Source organism: Eumetopias jubatus, unplaced genomic scaffold (assembly GCF_037043125.1).
Source record: "Eumetopias jubatus isolate StellerSeaLion01/CBP00866 unplaced genomic scaffold, mEumJub1_p1.0 scaffold_4, whole genome shotgun sequence".
NCBI lineage: Eukaryota > Metazoa > Chordata > Mammalia > Carnivora > Otariidae > Eumetopias > Eumetopias jubatus.
Window position 1 is genome coordinate 179,731,633 of NW_028274810.1, and position 21,594 is coordinate 179,753,226.

Consider the following 21,594-nt stretch of genomic DNA (forward strand, 5'->3'; position numbering starts at 1 on the left):
TTACATTTAAGGTGTGATTCTCACAGATGGTTTTAAAAATTCAGTCTGAGAATTTCAGCTTCTTATTGGGAGTCTTTAATTCATTTATATTTAATAATTATTGATATGTTTGGATTTAGGTCTATACATTTTACTATTCATTCCTCTTTGTCCCAACAGGCATATGTTAATTTAATTTTCTTTCTCTGTCTTCTTTTGCTTTATTAGATACTTTTTTAGTGTTTCATTATAATTCTTCTATTGGCTTTGTAACTATGCCTCTTTACAATGTGTGTGTGTGTGTGTGTGTGTGTGCATGTGCCCTAGCAATTACAATATAGATACTTAATTTATTACTTAGGGCTAATATTGTATCCCTTCATGTAAAGTGTAAGGATCATGCATCAGTTCATTGCAATTTATTCACCATCCTAAGTGCTATTGTTGTTGTGTATCTTACATCAAATACATTAGAAATTATAATACAGTGTTAGCCCCTCTTCTGTTTTTGTTTTAAACATTCTTATGGTTTTAAATATATTTAAAAAGCAATGAATATGTAGAGGGATTCATACATATAAGATGTGCATACATATATACGTAGGCAAAAAGAGGAAGAGAGAGTCTTATGTATGTACCCATATGATTAGCATTTGAACACCCTTTATTTCTCCCTATAGATCTTAGCTTTTATCTGTTGTCATTTCCCTTTCAAGTGAAGAATATCTATTAGTATTTCTTATGGCATAAGTTTGCTGGTGTGTTTTTAGTCAACCTCCAAGGCCAACATATAGTTGTTTGTTTATTTTTTAAAATATTTTGTCCAGAGTTTATCATTGTTGTCTTCAGGGAGGTTAGTTCCATAAAAAGTCCTTTACCATGACCAGAGTTGGAACTCCCATTATACAATTTTAAAAGACATTTTTGGAAGTTAAATAATATATTCAATTACTTGTGTAGATTAAAAGATTATGTTATTATCTTTCACTGAGTGTCACCTATCCAATTACGTTACAAGCCCATTGAGGGCTGACTCTTGGTCTTCTAGCTCTTCACAGTCTTCTTCCCTATCTCTGATACTCAACAAAAGTTTTATGATCATAAAGAATGCCTCTCTTCTTCATTATATGGTTAAAGAAGCCATATGCAAACCTTTAGTTTTATTTTTCTTCTACATCCAAAAAGAGAGGTCTCAGTTCTGAAAATGTGTGTCAGATTTTACTTACGGGATTAGAGATTTCATAGCTTTAGTTTACAAGTCAGCAAACTGTAGCCAACGGGCCAAATCTGGCCTGCTGCCTGTTTTTGTATAGAAATTTTTATTGAAACACAGCCAAGCTCATTCATTGATGTTTTGTCGATGGCTGCTTTCACATTACCATGGCAGAATTGAGTAGTTGTAACAGAAACTGTATGGTAAGCGAAGCCAAATGTATATAAGGTCTGTCCTTTACAGAAAAAGTTTGTTGATCTCCGCTCTAGATCAATGGGAAATAATCACCAGTACTTAAAGGAAGCAGTTCAAAGTGCATGCTGCATTGCGCATCAATATTTTGAGAAGCCTCTTTTTTTTTTTTGTCAATATGCTAAACAATAGACTCATTGTGTCAGGCAGGATAATGGCCCTCTAAAGATCTCCATGGCCTAATCCCTGGAACAGGTGAATATGTTACCTTACATGGCCAAAGGGAGTTTGCCGATGTGATTAAGGGGATTAAGGGTATGACCTTGCACTGGGGAGAGCAATCTGGATTATTCAAGTGGACCCAATAGAATCAGAAGAGTCTTTAAAAGCAAGAATCTTTACTGGTTATGAAATGACAGTGGAGGAAAGACCAGAGATGTGATGGTCCTAGCATAAAAAGGAGAAGAAGGGGGCCAAGAGCCCAGGAAAGCAGGTGTTTTGTAGAAACTGAAACTGAAAAAGGCAAGGAAATGGATTTTCCATTTCTCTTAGAGAAAGATTCTCCATTCTCTCTTAAAGCCTCCTGAAAGGAAAAAAAAAAGCCTCCTGAAAGGAACACAAACTTGAGGACACCTTGATTTCGGTCCAGTGAGACCTAAGTCAGATTTCTAACCTGCAGAACGATAAGATAATAACTTTCTGTTGCTGTAAGCCACTGTGTGTTGATTTATTGTGGCAGTAATAAACAACTAATACATTCACATACTCTAATGCACAGAGGAATGAATTCATTTTATAATTACTGAAAAATTATATTACAAATTAAAAATATATTAGCTAACCAGAGCAGAGCAGAGTATCTCTTGCTGAATCAACTTCATTTTTGCAGCAACGCATTTAAAGCAGGTACTTTTGTATCTGTTCCTGCCCTCCGTGATGTCTGTAATCATTAGAAAAAACTTCATGTGTGAAAAGAAGTCAGTTCTAAGGGCTTTCATTGGGTTATGGTTGCCAGGGAAACCATTTTACTTGGTAATCAATATGTTCAGTATGTTTCTGTGGCTTTATACTTAACTCCTAAAGAAACCACTGCAGAGTGGGTCCACGGAAAATATTGAGAAGGAAAAGAGGAAAACCTTGAAATATTAACTTCAGCAAAAGCCATTCTGGATAACTTTTTCCCATTCCCAGGAAGCCGAAACAAAATTAAGAAGGTGAATGGCTTTGTTTGACTTTTGTGCAAATTGAATAGAATAGGATGTATTTTTCAATAGCAAATTGGCAGGGCTAAGTAAGGTCCTTGGGATTCTCTTGCAATGCCATGGAAGCAAAGGTACAGCTCAACCAACAGCAAGCCACAGCTTTTTAAAATTTCCCTTCCTTTCTCTGTCTCTGTCTCTGTCTCTTTCTCCCCCAACGTCCCCCCACCCCCAAATTGTCTTTCAATTAAGAAATATGAAAAAAATGAAATGGACTTGTTGTTTTTAAGGCCTCTGGTCAGTACAGAGTATTAAATTCTATTCACCGCCACATAGAATCATAGACTGCTTTTACACAGCCTAGAAAATGAAGCACTAGAGAAACAGAGTAATTCCCTATTACGTGGAAGTAGAGAAAATAAAAGAAATTATTAGGGAGGAACTCAGGGCACGAAGGGACCGTTTCATATGTTACATTTTGAGGTTATTGAAGTACTTTTGCAGAAAAAAAAGTAAAGTTGACTCTTGTGTGCTTGATCACAGCCAAGCAATTCAGTAGAAGCATAAGAGAGTGACACCATGACTCTTAATATGCAAACACTTTCCAAAAATTAGCAAAGGCTGGTTCTTGAGAAATAGTCTGTCTTGGAGCCTGCGGGATTTAACATTTGCACATCAGTGCAGTTGCTTTTCTTTTTTTGCATGTAAATCATTTTGAACTACATTATTATGAGCATGATTAAATTTGAAATCATCTTGGTCAGAGAGGTAGGGCAGGCAAAAAGAAATGACACAAAGTGATGAAGTAATAGAAGAGCAAATATGAAAGAGATTTTAAAAATCCCTGTAAGGAAAGTGGAGAATTACAAGTGGATAAATGCATGTATTAGTATCTATGTTTACCCAATTCAGTAAGAATTTTACTTTTGCATTACTTTTTTTGAGCTCAATGAAATTTCTGAACTGTTTCGTTATGAAAGAAGAGCAGGGTAAGATGTATTGATCTAATTTCTCTTTCAAAGGACATCAGCTAATAAATGTAAAAGACTAAAAGTAGATTTTACCTGGTCCTAAAATGGTTCAGAAGGATGTCAGAAACAGTGTAAATGGAGACACACTAGCAGTAACATTTCTGCATTGCTTAAAAAAAGAGAATAAAAACTGCTTCAAAGATATTATTTAAAAGATAATACAAAATCTTGCCATTTGCAACGACATGGATGAAACTAGAGGGTATTATGCTAAGCGAAATAAGTCAATCAGAGAAGGACATATATCATATGATCTCACTGATATGAGGAATTCTTAATTTCAGGAAACAAACTGAGGGTTGCTGGAGTGGTGGGGGGTGGGAGGGATGGGGTGGTTGGGTGATGGACACTGGGGAGGGTATGTGCTATGGTGAGCGCTGTGAATTGTGTAAGACTGATGAATCACGGACCGGTACCTCTGAAACAAATAATATATTATATGTTAAAAAAAAAAAAAGAAGATAGTAGGAAGGGAAAAATGAAGGGTGGGAAATCGGAGGGCGAGACGAACCATGAAAGACTATGGACCCTGAGAAACAAACTAAGGGTTCTAGAGGGGAGGGTGGTGGGGAGATGGGTTAGCCTGGTGATGGGTATGAAAGAGGGCATGTGTTGAATGGAGCACTGGGTGTTATATGCAAACAATGAATCTTGGAACACTACATCAAAAACTAATGATGTAATGTATGGTGATGAACATAACATAATAAAATAAAATTTAAAAAAAGATATATAGTTACCTAAAAGATATATAATATATGGATACATAGTTTCCATGTGACTGTCCCCTGGGGTCTTGTTCTTGACTCCCCTCTGACAACCTCTGTCTTTTTATTGGTGTATTTAGACCATTCATATTTAGAGTGATTATTGATTCTGATGAGGAGACTGTCTCTCTCTCCTGTTTCTCTGTAGGTAAAGTTGTTTTATTTTCCTTAGCTTCTTTCAAGTTTTTTTTTTTCCCCTCTGTCTTTGGTTTTCTGCAGTGTGAATATGATATGCCTAGATATAGACCTTTTGGTATTTATCCTTTGGGTATCCTCGGAGCTTATTGATTTTTTTAATTTGTTGCCTATCATTATTTTTGTAAAATTCTCAGTAATTATTAGTTAAAATATTTTTTTCTGCTGCATTTCCTCTTTCTTCTAGTTCTGGTATTTCCATTGCATATATGTTTTACTTTTTGAAACTGTACCATGGTAATTAGATGTCCTGTTCTGTTTTACTCATCCTTTTTTCTATTTTCATTTCAGTTTAGGAAATTTCTATTGACCTAGCTTCAAGTCACTGAATCTTTCCTTGGCCTTGTCCAACTACTGACGAACCCAGCAAAGGCATTTTCATTAATTATAGTATTTTTGACTTGTGGCATTTCCTTTTGGTTCTTTCTTAAGGTTCCATTTTTCCCACTTACATAACTGTTTTATCTTGCATGTTGTCTACTTCTTTCATTAGAGCTCTTAACATATTGGTCACAGTTATTTTAAATTCCCTATGTGATAATTTCAAAATTTATGCCATATCTGAGTCTGGTTCTGATACTTGCTTTGTACATTCAGAGTGTGATTTTTTTTCCTGACATTTTAGCATGTCTTATAGTTTTTTGATGAAAGGCAGATGTTTTGTATTAGGTAATAAGAACTGAGGTAAATGGGACTTTAATATGAAGTTTTATGTTAATCTAGCTAGAAGTTGGGCCATGTTTAATGCTTTGTTGTCACTGTAAATTACTGTATTGTACCCACTTTTGTCTCTCCTTCGATCTCTGGGCTTCCCTAAGTACTTGTCCTCGGATAGACTCTGCATCTTGCAGCTCTTCTGTTGTAATCCACTGTTATCCTGGAGCCCTGTAATCTGGTGGGAAGGTGTGGAGGAAGGGCAAAGTTCTATAATCTTGTGATTAAATCTTAGATGTTTAGTGGGCTGCTGTTTGTGGGTGAACATCTTCAAGAGTGTTTCTTGAATACTTCATTTTCCCCCCTTAGCTGAGACAGAAAGTCTAGAGAGGGCTGGAGTTGGTAGTTGCCTTTCACCTTCCTAGTGAGGTAAGGTACTGGGAAAGACTTTCTCTGGAAAAGTAAGCTTTGTTGAAGAGCCTCTTGACACTTCATGATGATGACTCTTCTCCCTCTCCTAGAGACTCCAGGGCACCTTTCTGGGACCTTCACCATGAGAACCTGGGGAGATTCCTGGAGTTACGACCCACCAAAGTGGTTCATGCTCACACTCGTCTATACTTGGCCTCCAGTAGTTTGTCAGAGGTGCCATTTAAATGCTCTTACTAAGTGTGGCTCCAGGAGCAGATGTCAGGTGTGAGACTCCCTCGATTCTGCTGTTTTTCTGGATCTCTGGGTAGGGGATTTGCTCTGAAACCTCAGTTCTCTGGTGGGTCCAAGAAAAGTCATTCCTTTTTCATTTGTTTCACTTTTCTTATATTAAGGGCAGGAGTGACAAATGTCTAAGCTTATTTCATGTCAGAGCTGAAACCGGGAGTGGTTTCCTATCTATTTTGTCAAGACTAATCTTTAGTTTGAGGCTGCGCTTGTTGAGTGAGGTTAAAAAGAAGAAAAAGATATTGCAAAGAAATTATAAGGAGCTATTTTCATACCATTCGGGGGGGACATGGACTAACTGACAAGTCATATTTTCCTATCTTCTTTAGGGAAACAACCTACAAGATGAATTGAAAAAGGTACTCTTAGACATTTCTTCTTTTTTCTTTTCCTCTTTCCTACTATAATTTGTGCTTTTGGTCTTTGGTTCACTGGGTTTAGACTTAGAAAACTGACATTTTACTGGATTTCTTTCTAGTCTTCACAGATTACCAGCGGAGACGGGGAAGAAGCAGAGGCCTCTGTTCCCACCACCATCCATTTCTTTTCGTCTCTGTGATGGCCTCCGAGTAAAACCCTTTTTGCTCTAGATTGCCCAATCGTGAATGCTGCCCGGAGTTCAGAGAATGCCGTTCTCTGTGGTCAGTTCTCCTTCATAGCAACTTCATCTTTGTGTCACGGCTTGTACAATTTCCCCTTAAATATGGGTGGAAAATTTTGAACAGTGAACTAGTAAAAACGGGGTGTGCAGCTTTGAGAGCTAAGACCTCTAATCTGCACTTCCCATAATGAGATTTTCTTTGTGAGATGAAATTTCTACTTTTTCCCAAAAGCCCCAATTTTCCATGCCAAAAAAAAAGTCTAAAGAAATGTCATAGCTAAGGAAAAAGCTTCCGTGTGACACAGTTTTCCCTTATGTAATATAGTGTCACTTAATACTTCAACCCATTTCACATCGCAGATAAACAATATCTTGTCTTTCCATTTCCTCTCACTATCTTCAGGCTGGACTGGCCCTCTAATATCGTGTTAGAGACTCCGGCTCATCTTGTACAAAATGAGTTGAAAGAAAACTGCTTATGGCTGAAATTGCTTTTGCCTATAGCAGAAATGTGAAATGTGAAAGGCTGTAATGGAATTAATTTTACAGGCGCATATATTTGCTAAGAAACTTGATGCTGAAGTGCTTATCATTAGAAATTCTTTAGAAAGTGCATGTCTATGAGGAAAAGAGCTTTTCCTTCACACAGCATTAAATAGAATTCGGTTCCCATTAACACTCCGAGGCTGCCAAAAGCACATTAAAAAATGAAAGTTCCTGGAGTGCACAACAACTTCATATTTTCCCAAAGGCTTATCTGCATTAGGGGGCTTCAGAGTAGAGTCAGGCTAGGGGGACTCATTATGAAAAAGTTTAAGAGGTTAAAAATGTTTGAAGGTGATGAAAAGGGGGAGGGGCAAGGAAAAATGACTAACAGTATGTTAGGATGACTCGTAAAGAAAATTTCAGAGGTGACTGTTTCCCTAGGGCAGAAGAATATATATAAATGGTGAATATGGTTATATTAAGAATGAGTAACTAGACCCCTGATTTACATAGGGCCTTCTTTCCCCCAGTCATTGAAGGCCCCCCAGTGATTACCACACACATCTTCCCTGTGTTCCCTCTATAGGCGGTTGGGATGGTCTGTCTGCAGCTGGGAAGTGAAATTCACCCTATAGGTTTGCTGATCAATCCAGGTTTGGACTCTCACAGTTAAATTTGTTAGAGCCCCATGTGTCCTAATCAGTGGTTTGCAGGCCGCACCGGTCTAAGATAAAGTTTCCACAAGTCCTTGGGGGAAAAAAAAGAGTTTTCATAAAGCCAAATTCATTTCATTTGAAAGAATGACCTCTAAATTGCAATTATGTTCTTCCTAGTTTTTTGGTTCTAGGAAACTCACTATATTTTTTCTTATTTAGCAAAATTTAAAAATGTTCACTCTAATTTTTTTTAATTCATTGGTCCTGAAATCCTAAAGACTGTTTATTGGCCCTTAATCCCCAAATTGGAATATCCAACTTATCTGACAATCATAAGTAACTAATGAAACATACAGAAGACATACCCACGTGTATTAATATAGGTAATTTTTTCCCTATTAATATTTCTGAGGGCCTGCTCATTACTTATTGGACCACACTGCTGCTTCTGGCTGCTATATACTGAGCACTTACCCTCTGCTAAGCATCGGATTAACGGCTTAAGTGAATTATCCCATCTAAGCTTCACCCCACCCTAGGAAGGGAATACAATTATCCTTGACTTATAGATGAGGGAACTAAGCCACGTGGAGTGTGGCTTCCCAAGGTTCCACAGGTTTAAATGGAGAAACAGTATTCAAAACCAGGAAAAATTCAGAACCTTCCACCTTAACTATAATGTGGTTGTACCATTTGAACTTTTTATATGGGAAATATTGAGAAGGTAAGATAATCATGAAATAATATGTTCACTTGAAAAAGCAGTTGGGTGCATAACCTTTTGTACATATTTCCTGTTTTTATGAGTCTCTCAAATTCTGGCCATGGACTGAATCAGAATAATAATAAAAAAGATAGCAGTCAATATTTATTTGCTCTTACTATCTGCCAGGTACTGCGATGGTCACCACAAATAGATTATCTGATTTAATTCTCACAACAATACCATGAGATAGAAACCTTTATTATCCCCATTTTCAGATAAAGAAACTGAGGCTTTGACCAAATAATTTGACCAAGATCCCAGTTAATGAGTGCATAACAGCCTGCTGCAAAATCCAGTGCTATTTTCTCTTATCAATGTAGTTAGACTAATGCACTAATCTTTGGGCATGTGAGTAGAATAAGAAAAATGAATCAAGTATACTTTTTTGAAGGAGCAGTTTGTTGGCCTTTTAAAATTATCATCTGAATATTCTAAACTGGCTCTTCTTCATTCCTTGGTTCATGTTTTGTTCTAACTCTACAGTCAAATTGTTCAAGGGCAGAGAGTTCTTCTTCACCTTACATGCCATCTACAAGTATCCTCTTTGTCTATTTTCTTTTCTAATGATAAAAGATATGAGAATTCACTAAATCCATGGGTATTTGACTCAATTTCAATCCTGATCATGAACGTGCCGAACAGACCCCCAGTGATCCCCATATCCCTGTATTTGTGCCCTTGTGTAACTTACCCCCTTGAGTGCGAGCAGGACCTGTGATCTGTTCCTGAGCAAAAGAATATGGCTGAAGTGATGGGATGTCACTCCCATGATTACGTTATGTTGTATGGCAGCAGTCATGGGAGTTCCCACGTGTATAAGACTGTCTTTTAGGCAGATGTTCTAGAAGGAGTCACTTTCACTGGTTTTGAGGAAGCACGGTTCCATGAGGTAAATGCCCATGTTGACGAAGCCCACGTGTCAAGGAACCATGAGTGGCCTCTAGGAGCTGAAGGCAGCCTCCAGCAAGAAACCACATCCTCAGACCTATAGCTCAAGAAAATGAATTCTGCCAACAACTTGAGGAGCTTGGGAACAGATCTTTCTCCAGCGAGTCTCTAATGAGACCACAGCCCTGCCAACCCATGCACTGCAGTTCGCGAAGACTGTGAAGCAGCAAACCCAGCAGGCTTGTGCCCTGACTCCGGACTGACTGATAGAAACAGGGAGATGACCCACGTGTGTGGATTTAAACTGTTAAATTTGTAAGTTTGTTAAGCAGTTATAGAGAACTAATACAAATAAAGATGAGAGCACACACCTAAGTTAAAGTATTCTGAAACTTCAACATAAACTTATGTTGCTAATAATACTGTTCATGAATTGTCCATGCCCCTATGTAAGGCTAACCCCTCTGCTTGTCCATTACACCCAATCCTTTCCATCCTATTTGAGGACATTGCTTCAATAACTCTCCCCTCTCCTGCATTATCATTTTGACTTTCTCTGTTGGATCATTATCATCTGCTTATATGATAGGCTGATAAGGGCTCCCCAAGATATGTTCATGTTCTAACCCCTGGAAGCTGTGGGTGTGAACTTATTTGGGAAAAGGGTCTTTATAGATGTGATTAAGTTAAGAATGTTGAGATGGGGGAGATTAGCCTGAATTATCTGGGTTGGCTGTAAGTGCAATCACAGGTATCCTTATAAGAGAGAAGCAGGGGAGATTTGAGATACACAGAAGAGGTAGAGGTGGTGTGACCATGGAGGAAGAGATGGGAGTGACATGTGACCCTAAGGAGGCCACAAGAAGCTGGAAAAGGTAAGGAAGGATTCTCCCCTTGAGTCTCTGGAGAGAGTGCAGTCCTGCCAATAGCTCAGTTTTGGACATTTGGAACTCTGGAACTGTGAGAGAATAAACTTGTTTTAAGCCAGTTTGTGGCATAAAAAAAAAGACAGTCTTAACTCAACTCCACTTTCCCTTCAGCTACTGCCCTTCTCTGTATAGCAAAATTGCTCAGCCCGGTTATCGACACCTCCAGGCTCCAAGCTATCTCCTCTCCGTCTCTCTTGGGTCTATTGCAAGCAGGATTTTGCCTCTCTCATGCTACTGAAATTGCTCTCAATATTGCTGGTGCCTTCTACATGGCTAAAGGCAATGGTCAACCATGCTGACCTCTCATTTACAGTGGACACCGCAGATTATGCTCTTTTCTGAAAAATGTCCTTCATTTGGTGCCCAGGACATGGCATGGGGCTGGTTTTCCTGTCTGCCCTTTCTTGGTCTGTGCTGGTTCCAATTCCTCTTCTTAAGGATGGAAAGATCAAGGGCCCTTCTCTCTTCTCATTTACTCCCTTCTTCTTTCCAAAGACAACCAAATGGATATCTATATCCCAGGTCTTTCCCTTGCTTTCCAAACTTGCGTATTCAACTGCTTACCCAACCTGTCTACTCAGCTGGCTCTTTGGCATCCAAAGCCTCTACCACCCAACAGTTGCCTCTTTGTTAACTCTATCACCCACCTTGCAGTGGCTCCTGTCTGAATCTCTGGGGCCCTCTTTACCTTCTCCCCCTCACATTTCACATCCAATCGAACTGTGCATCCTGTTGGTTCTCCCTTTCGAAATACACTCAGAATCCCGTAATTTCTCACCGATTCATGGCTGGTGCCTAGGGCCATGCCACCTTCACTTTTCACCTGGATCACTGCAGTAACTTCCTCACTGGTCTCCCTGCTGCTACCCTTGCCTCTTTCATACTCTTCACAACTTGCAGTCAGAGTGGTGCTGCCGTATCTTGAGTGAGGTCCTGATATGCCTCTGCTCAGGGTACTCCAGTGGCTTCCCACGGCCCTATAGTTTTCCACGTGTGGGTTACCTTCTGACTTCATCTTCTGAGCTCTGCCCCATCCCTCTCCACCCCTCCCTGGCAGCCGCCCCTCCCAGCCCTGCCTGCATGCCCCTCTCTCACTTGCTGTTCCTTCCTTCTGGAAGCTCCTTCCCCTAATAGCATTATGGCTTGCTCCTCATTCCTTCAGGTCTTCACTTGAATGTCATATTTCCAGTGAGGCTTTTCCTGACCATTCTATCTAAAATGCTAACTATCCACCCCTAACTATCCAACACTTTCAAGGCACTTTCTTTGCTTTACTTTTCTCCTTGGCCATTATCACTATCTGATATGCTTCTGTTTTACTTGTTTATTGTCTAGCACCCCACTAGAGTGGTAAGCCCACTGGAGGCAGGAAACTGGGTTTCACTAGTGCAGTAAGTGGAACATAACATTCATCAAATAACTTAAATGAGTATATGAACATGACACATGGACTATTATAAATAGCATGAAATATTATAAACTGACAAAATAAATTCACTGTGAATAGATAGGAATAGCCATTACAAGGGCCAATGGGGCTAAAGTATAATTATCATGCAAACAACATGATGATTACAAATAAGATTAATGGGGCTTATAATTTACGTTAAGACCTTTTGCCTCCCACGTGATGTAAAGCGTTCATGGTTAATATTTCATGTGTCTTCCAAACGTCTCTGGGAGGTGGACCAGGAGCTTTATTTTTATTTCCTTTATAATAATTGTTGGAGCCCCTTAAACTGCTTTTTGAATCATTCAGATCATGGCCTTGATTTTTCCCTTTGTTTTTGTAGCGGAGACAAGACCAGTTGGTTCTTAGTACGTAGACAAATATTCTCATCAGGGACCAAGATGATGTGTATAACCTCCTGAAAAGACACTTTGATTCCTGTCTCAGTGGTCAAGGATGGTTTTTCCCTGCTGGGGGGTGGAGGGCAGGAGGGGGTTTCCATAACACAGCACTACATCTGCCGAAATCAGGCTGCTCCTCTCCACTGGGTAGAATGTTAGTGGAAGTCTCTTTCTGGATAGAAACTAGTTTCAGTATCAGTTGAACAAAGGCCAAAGTCAAAGCGAAAAAGTACTCTCTATGGCATCTGAATGGGTATTACGAGAAAGATACAGTATTGCCTGATTCTCATGAATATAGAAGGATAAGAGAATAATACTAAAATAAGGGTGTGCATGACGCGGTTCGAGGACATTTACATCTGTTCCTTGTGCCAAGTGCATGCAGTCAGAGAGGGGTTGACACATGTGACAAGGCGGCTGAGCATTCTCCAGGCCAGAAAAAAACAGTCTCAGCTTTAATATCATCAAACAGCTTGGCTTTTCTGCACATCTTCTCTGGGTGTTATATTCTAAAACACCTAAGTGAACACATACAGATTAAAGTAAAATACAAATTATTCGATGTCGATTATGTTTTATCAGAAGACAACATATTTTCCCAGTCCGGTGCACATTTTCTTTTGTATTTTTCGATTTCAGGGACTAATGGGCTCATACAATTCTCGGTACAAAAGAATGTAGACTGGACTGTCTACTTAGATTTTGGCGCATTTACTCACATTTGGAGGGTCTATAAGCAACTCTTTATTTTCCAATGCACCTTTGGTTATTATGTATTAGAATAGATAGACCTGAGATGAATGGAAATGATTTAATGTTCTGGGACATTACAACATGTTAAAAAGAAGACAGGTTAGTAAGAGGTGGATTTAAAGCTCCTTAAGGACAAGAAAGGTACCCAGTGCATGTCTGTCTCCCTCACTGAGCACAAAACAAATGCTCCATGTATATTTTCTGTGGAGTCTGAACTGTGTTCTGTCCCCCGTTAAAGAGAGCAGTGACAGTGAGGATGAGGACTTGGAGGAAGAAGAGTGTAGTTGGGAGCCTGGGTGGCTCAGTTGGTTAAGCGTCTGTCTTCAGCTCAGGGTCCCGGGATCGAGCCCCACGTTGGGCTCCTCGCTCAGTGCGGAGCCTGCTTCTCCCTCTCCCTCTGCCTGCCGCTCCCCCTGCTTGTGCTCTTTCTCTCTCTGACAAATAAATAAAATCTTAAAAAAAAAAAAGAGTGTGGAGCAAACAAGCTTGCGAAGAGATACATACGTCCAGACACATCTGCTGGCCTGCTTTCTAAGGAGCCCAGCAGGCACTGGGAAGATTTGACCTGATGAAACTCCATTGCCCCTTATGAGTAAAGCGGACACCCGTTCCTGAGAAACTGACTGGCACCCTCCTGGTCCTATTGTGTCCTTGTTGGCCAAGACAAGAGAGGAAATCAGAAGCTCCAGTCAGTTTCCTTTGTTATTGGGGGATATTTTTGGCATCGCCGGGGACCACTGGCCTCGCTGAGCTCCACGATAAGCTTTATTCCGGGAATCATGACTTTGTATATTCAAGGTCACCAAAGACATCTCTTCTCTCCATCAGGTAGGAGTAGTTTATAGCCCTGGTCAAAGAGGCCTGAAGTGTGACGTAATGGTCGTACTTGAGGCCGAGTCTGTGGAAAAGTAGGTTGAGGGGGAAAAAAAAACATACAGAAAAGGACCAACAAATGCAGAGATGTAAGCGAGTGTGAATGAGTGTGTGTGTGTGTGTGTGTGTGTGTGTGTTTGACTGGGTCAGACAGGTGGAGATGAAAACAGAGACATGCAGTGCTTAAGATTTGTTGTTTTTTTCTTAAAAGATTTTATTTATTTATTTGACACACAGAGAGAGAGAGAGAGAGAGAGCATGAGCAGTGGGGTGAGGCAGGCAGTGGGAGAGGGACAAGCAGACTCCCTGCTGAGCAGGGAGCCCGATTCGGGACTCAATCCCAGGACCCTGGGATCATGACCTGAGCGGAAGGCAGCTGCTTAACCAACTGAGCCACCCAGGTGCCCCAAGATTATTATTATTTTTTTAATAAACTCAAGTGTTTTGGATTCCTGCAACTCAGTAGTACTGAAACTTAGAATCAGGACTCAGAAGGGAAGCCACCGCCGAAGTTCTCAGGCTGCCACCACACACCAACCTGAGATACTCAATTCCTAAGAGCAGAGTCAACCAACAGCACCGTTGTATGTTTTTCAAGAGAGAAGATGGAGAAACGCTGACGTCAGCTACTAGACTCACTGATTACTATTTTCTTTTCCCCTTCACACTTTCATTCTCTCTCAACACTTGGTGGGAAAAAGCAGGGCAACCAACTATTTGTGTGCAAAAAGCTAAGCAATGGGTCACCTGGTCACCCCTTGCACACACCCCGGTTCTCCACTCAGCACAGTGCTCATCACCAGGGGATGCAATACAAATAGGCTCTTCGGAGTTTTGCATTATGAATAACTGCTTAGAGAACTTTTGCTATCACTGAGCACTTTTGGCAGCCCTGGAGATGTGTTTTATTATTCCTCCATGAGGAGACTGAAACTAGAGGAGGTGGGCTGTCTTGTCCAAAGCTCCACCACCTGGTGACTGGAAGATCTGGACTGTGACCCAGACAGTCTGGCTCCACACGCCATTCGCTCAGCCACCACGCTCAAGGGCCTCTCTGTCTTAGTAGCTTTTAAAACATCAGAAAGCATAACTTTTGAAAGTAAAACAACACTGGAATGTGTAAAGAACATGCCAGTATTATTCCTCAACTGTTCTAAATTAACATATGACAGTAGGTCGGTCTGTCTCTTTCCACAGCATCTTTTACTCCATTTTTTTTCCCTGCATGCACAAATGTACAGATTTTGTTTCCGTCTTTGATTATATACAACGGGACGACAGGATGCACATTATAGCACCACTTACTTTTTTTCACTCAGCAGGATGCCTTGGACATGGCCTCAGGTCGATAGTCAGGGACCTAACTAATTCTTTTCAAAAGCTGAGTAACATTTCTTACAGATGGAGATGTGCCATAAAATATTCAATCATTCTCCTAGTAGTAGAAATTGAGGCTGTGTGTGTTTCTTTTTTTGGTTGTTTTTTGTTTTGTTTTGTTTTTGCTGTTTTCCAACCACTGGAAACGTTACTGAAAAAAATTCTTTGTACACGTGTTCATAAGTACTGGAATATTTGTTTCTATATAGGTAATCCACATGTTGAAATTATTAGGTCAAATGGTATGCAATTATTCTGGTAAAATTTTAATAGATATTGACAAATGTACGTAATTCGGTCTCTATCTATAACGTATAAAAATGTCTCTTTATCTTCATTTTCAAGGCAACCAGTTTCTTCTTTCAGTGAACCAATTGCTCTTGCCAGAATATTTCCATTACAGAGGATTCCATGTCTTTAGAGTTTCAAGTTAATGAAAAAATCTTACTCCCCACATGGGCCTAATGATTGATATCCCAACCAAGCCACCCCAACTAAACAATCTTAATAAAAATGTGTGTCCATAACTTCTAGGAAAGCACCCCTGCCCACCCTGCTTCAACAGGACTGCCCCTTCCTAAGACCGTCCATAGTGGAAATTCCAGAGCTGCTTCTCTCACCCTGATGATTTCCTTGAAATGGTGAGTCTGTCTATTTTAGTCTTCACACAACTCTTCTTTTTTCCGTTTCAGGAGGTATCTGATAAAAGATTAATTCTAGAAGATTCTCCAATATTGGTCTTGGGAAAAGGAGCAAGTAGATATGTTATAGTGAAAATATCCAGAGTATGAATTTTAATGAGGAGAGGCTAACTACTAAACAAACTACCTCAAATCTCAAAGACTTAACCAATAAATTTTATTTCTTACTCATGTCATCATCCAGTGACACTCAGTAGGTGATGGGGAGAGGGAGCTATGATGGTGTTGTGCACTATGTAGTCCACTCAGGATCCCTATTCCTTCTTCACCCCCTTCTAGGTTTTCTGCATTTGCTCCATTTAGCCAGTGGAATGGAAAAAATAAGGATTGGGAGTGGGAGTCTCATATGGGTTAGGGTTGGAAGTGGGACACATCACATTGCACTAGAGAAGAGTCCATGGTCCATGGCTCACCTAACTGCAATAGAAGCCAGAAATGTACTCCAGCTGAGTGCCCAGAAAAAAAGGGGACAACATGGCTTTGTACTTCATTTTCAACCATGAGGAGAGTAAAGAGTATTTGTGAGAAAAGAATGGAGAGTATGGCAATCAGTAATGAAACCCTGAAATGGGAGGCAAGTTACCAGTGACTGAAGACAAAAGAGGAGATTGTTGTGTTGGCTGGCCCGGTGAATATGAAAGGGAAGGTGGGATGGGCAGCCCTGATGTTGAGTGAGCATCAGGAGATAAGCTCCTCTGATATGTCATTTGCAAAGATCTTCTCCCATTCTGTCGGTTGTCTTTTGGTTTTGTTGACTGTTTCCCTTTGCTGTGCAAAAGCTTTTTATCTTGATGAAGTCCCAATAGTTCATTTTTGCCCTTGCTTCCCTTGCTTTTGGTGATGTTTCTAGGAAGAAGTTGCTGTGGCTGAGGTCGAAGAGGTTGCTGCCTGTGTTCTCCTTTAGGATGTTGATGGATTCCTGTCTCACATTGAGGTCTTTCATCCATTTTGAGTCTATTTTTAAAACCACAGCACATACAGTTTTAAGTGTCCAGGTCCCTTTCTACATCTCTGATCACATGTCATGGCACATCTCCCATCCTACCCTAATGCTCCTATTGCATTGCTCTTCTCTGTTTCTTGACTATGCGAAACTCAGGTCTACTTCAGTGCCTCACATTGACTGTTCATTATTCCTGCGATGCTCTTCCCAAATCCTCCCAGTCTGCCTCATTCTCATTGGATAGATTTCAGCTGAAGTATAAACTCTACAAAGAATCTCCCTTAACCTTCCTATCTATTCACTTGATCACTTTCTATTAAGTAATTCTTTTATTTTGCTCATAACATTTATCACTACTTAAAACCATATTATTTATAATTTTACCTGGTTATTGTTTGTCTTTCCCAATAGAATTTAAGCTTCAGGATAACAGTGACCTTATCTCATTCATTATTCTATCACCAATGCCTGGAACAGTGCTTGACACATCCACATTTGTTGAGTGAGTGAAGGTCCATGTTCTAGAGCTATCTCTACCTTGAACTTGCTGTGTGACCTAGAATTAGTAATTCTGAATTACTAATTTCGGGTCCTGAATATCTTGTCCTGGATGAGTGAAGATGTTGGAGTATTTAATTTCTAAGTTCCTGTCCATTTCTATAATTTGTTAAAATCTATAAACGTAAACCCTCTTTCTGCCTCATGTTTTAAGAATCATTAAAGGTATTTCAAATAATTAGTCTATATACATAAAGGAGTACCATAAAAATGTTTTAAGAAGAAGAAAAGAAAAATGAGAAAAGAGGGAATAACAGAGAATGAAGGATAATGAGAAGAAAAAGAAGAGGAGGAAGAAGAGAGAGAAGAACCTCCTATGGTCCCACAAACCAGAAATAGTCGCTGTTTGAATTTTCGTGTATTCTACCCAATATTTTTGCTATGGGTATTTCCCTACCCATCCTTAAAAATGGGATTATATTGTACTTTTTTTGGTAAATTCCCAGTTACTCTTAATGTTTTATAATAATCTTTTTATATGTATTAGTTATGGTTCTCATTTGCAATCAACAAAACTTGACTCTGGCTTAAATTAACAGAAAAAGAACTTAGGAAAAGACATTGAGTAGCTCACCTAAAATGCTGGAGAATCAGGGCTGAAGCTCACTGGGCAAGACAGCACTCAAAATGATACCACAAGATTGGAAACTATGGATATAACTATTGCCACCCATGCAATCCATCACCAGAATAAGTTTTTTACATCACCTACTTTTCATTTCAATACATGACTGGCGAACGCCTATGTTATGTGCACACACCTTAGCAGCAAGAGAGCCAGGAAAAGAAGTATCTGGTATTTTCAGCTTCTATGAAGCCAAATTTGGCTCCATAAAATAAGGAATTGCTGCAGTATAATTCTTCATAGATGCTACATGGCCTGAAAAGAAGGCAAATTTCCACTACAAATCACCTCTTAAGACAGACACAAAGACATGTACACACACACACACACACACACACACACACACACAGTGCAATTATAATGCAACATATAATGCAGTTAACCCTCTCACAACTGAAAATATGCTCACCACTTCCCCAAAAGTGATCAATCCAAATTCTTTAATTACTGCAGCCATTATGATCCAAAATGTCCAAATTATGTCCATTCTTTCTTTAGTTCTTCATAATCCTTTCTTTTTACCCTGTAGCCCATGGACTACATGGTACAGTCAACAACCACCAGCACACACACACAGAGATAAAAGAAGGAAGAACAATAGTGGTTAATAAATATAAGCATGAAAATACAAGGAATAAAATGCAACTACATGCTGTAGTCCTTGTTTCTGCAACCAGTCCCAGGCTTTATTTGAGAATTATGTCTTGCCTCTTCCTCTACCCAGTCCTTTTGCTTTCAGCCAGCGTTTTATGAGGTGATGAAAAGTTTTGTTTCTAGAGGATGTGTTCCCTTGGTAGTACTTCTTTTATAGGCTTCCTTTAGTTTTTCCTGTACTGGCTCATGTCCTAACTACTTCTGTAGTTTATTAGCAACCTGATTTTCCCTAGAGTTAATCACCCCAGTAAACCATAACCCTATTTTCTTACCTGTTTTTTCAGTGAATGAAGAGCCTGAAATAGCCAGGTAACAATCTCAGCATGACCAGCTACATAACTTGCAAGATGAAATGTGGGTCCCTAGTTAAAAATGTATTAAGAATTTCAAGATGGCAACAGCAGAGCATTAAACCAAGCATGGGGTGTTTCTAAGCATGGGACACTGGGGCACTACAGTGACCACATGCCCACTGGTTGGCCCTGAGTCTCAGTTTTTAATTCAATGGAACAAGTATTGTGTCCTATGGTAGACTGTATTTTATTGCTGCATCAATACATATTTCATTCTACATGCTCGTCTTCCAATGTGCTATTAACACTCTTGCACTGAGAGGTGAGGTCTATGTCCCCTCCCCTTAAGCTTGGCAAAATCCTTGTAATTGCCTTGACCAACATAATGCTTCTCTCTCCCTCCCTCTTTCTCTCATCTCTCTGCCCACACCCCCCTCTTCTTCCCTACCTCATTCTCCTTCTTTCCATGTACTCTGGGAACTTTGAATTACCCTGAAGTTGCCATGCTGGAGAGATCATATGAAGAGACTACTTAGTGAGATATTCAATGAGCTCCAGCTGTTCTTGCCCCCAGATGTTCTAGTCTTCTCAGTCAAGGCACTAGACTAAATGAAGAAGAAAACTTGGACCCAAGTCCCAGCTACCATTTGACTACAACCTCATGAGAAATCTCAAACCAGAATCATTCAAATATATCCACATTTTTTAACGAAAGTAATCATGATGGATAATAAATGATGATTACCATTTTAAGCCATTAAGTGTTGGAGTGAACTCTTTTTCTACAGCAGTAGATAACTAAACATATCTCTTGAGCAATAATCTTCAGCCAGCAAAGTCCAAGTCTTAGGGATGGGAAGCAAAAAAATGATGCAAGAGGGTCATTAAGTATAATAGTGAGAGATACACTTATCCTTATATCCAGTGGTTCTTGGATGACTGTGTTCTATTTATAGAGAGAAAAGCACCATATATAGAGGTGGGTTCAGACCTACTACTGAATCCTAAAGGATAGCACCACAAACTTACAAGGGTGGTTTCCCAGTTAAAGCTATAATTGAAATGTCAATAAGTAGAATGCCCATATAATTTATCTTTTAAAGAAGGACATTTTGAGAGCAAAGGGAGCACTTTGAATAACTATTCTGGAACAACAAGGCATAAATCAAGGCCATCTTAGGCACAGCAAGATGTGTGGTCACTCTATCAATAAAACACTTCTGGGTCATGGGATATATAGTAAGACCGGTAAGTCACATGAACATTAATAGTCATCTTACATCTACTGACGTAGAGTAAATTCCTTGGTCAAAAATAATGTTGTCAGGATACCACGATAGAAAATAAAGTCTTCAGGGTGCCTGGGTGGCTCAGATGGTTAAGCATCTGCCTTCGGCTCAGGTCATGATCCCAGGGTCCTGGGATCGAGTCCCGCATCGGGCTCCCTGCTCCTTGGGAGACTGCTTCTCCCTCTGTTTCTCTCTCCCTCTCTCTCTTCCTCTGTCTCTCTCATGAATAAATGAATAAAATCTTTAAAAAAAAAAAAAGAAAATAAAGTCTTCAGCAAATCAATGATAAGTTATTTGGGGCATGAAAGTAACTTCAAATAGAGAATACCTGTGTATATTTCACTGGGGACAAATTGCTGCACCCCTATGAAAGGCACATTAGTCTATCGCCAGGTGACTGGCTGGTCCACCCAAGATGTGTCACTCTATTGGGACTCACAGTGGTCACTGCTGCTGTAGTTCAGCAGCCAGACGGCCATAGGAGATGTTCAGTAAATGGTAGCTGGGAATTACAAGTTTATGTTTCAGTATCTGGTAGACACAACTCCTGTCTTATTTTTTTTTCCTAAAGATGCTTCACTTCTTGAGCCTGTATTATTTTAGCTGAATTTCAGAATTCTGTTCCAGTTTCCAAAAATCTCTTAAGGGATTCTGATTAAAATTCTATTACATTTATAGATTAATTTGGGATTTAATGAAGGCTATAGAGGGAAAGTGGCATTCTTAGACATGTAAAGTAGTAAAGGTGTCCTTGAAACGATTTCCCACTGCTTACTTAATACCTGGCATATAATACCTCATAACAGGTCCCGTTGTGAGCACTTTAAAACTGACTGTTTTCAAATCTTTCCTGGAAGAAAACAAAATCAAATTTTCCCAAATGGTTGTCGAGATTTGTTCATAGGAACAATTCAAGTAGAATGTGTAATAATAATCTGCAGTTCCTCAGAAAATATCAATTAGATATTTTGATGTGTTGGCTCCATTCAATGGTAATCAGACATACGGTCCTTGGAGCTTCATGTGACTTATAAAAGTGATCATTTCAAAATGGTTCCTATAAAATATTTCTTATATTTTTAAATGAGCAGCTTTTCTGGTGGGTCAGCCGTATTGGTATGAGCTAGAATTCTATTTCTTTTTTTAAAATTTTTATTTTCAAGTAATCTCTACACCCATTGTGGGGCTCAAACCTACAACCCTGAGATCAAGAGTCACATGCTCTACCAGCTGAGCCAGCCAGGTGCCCCTGTTTGACAAAAGAATTATTATGCATTAGTTTCTTGCTTGGCAAAAGAAATAAGATCTAAACAAAAGATTATTACCATTTATTTTTTGAGAGCGGGAGAAAACTACATATGGTAGTAGATAGGAAACTTTTTTTAAAAGTTCTTAAAAACCATT

General features: G+C 39.5%; 1 pseudogene; it reads left to right on the forward strand.

Annotated features, from left to right (window-relative positions):
* The window catches only part of LOC114213899 (large ribosomal subunit protein uL16-like), a 28,606-nt pseudogene extending 21,938 nt beyond the window's left edge, over window positions 1-6,668 (forward strand).
* Window positions 6,669-21,594: the final 14,926 nt, after the last annotated feature.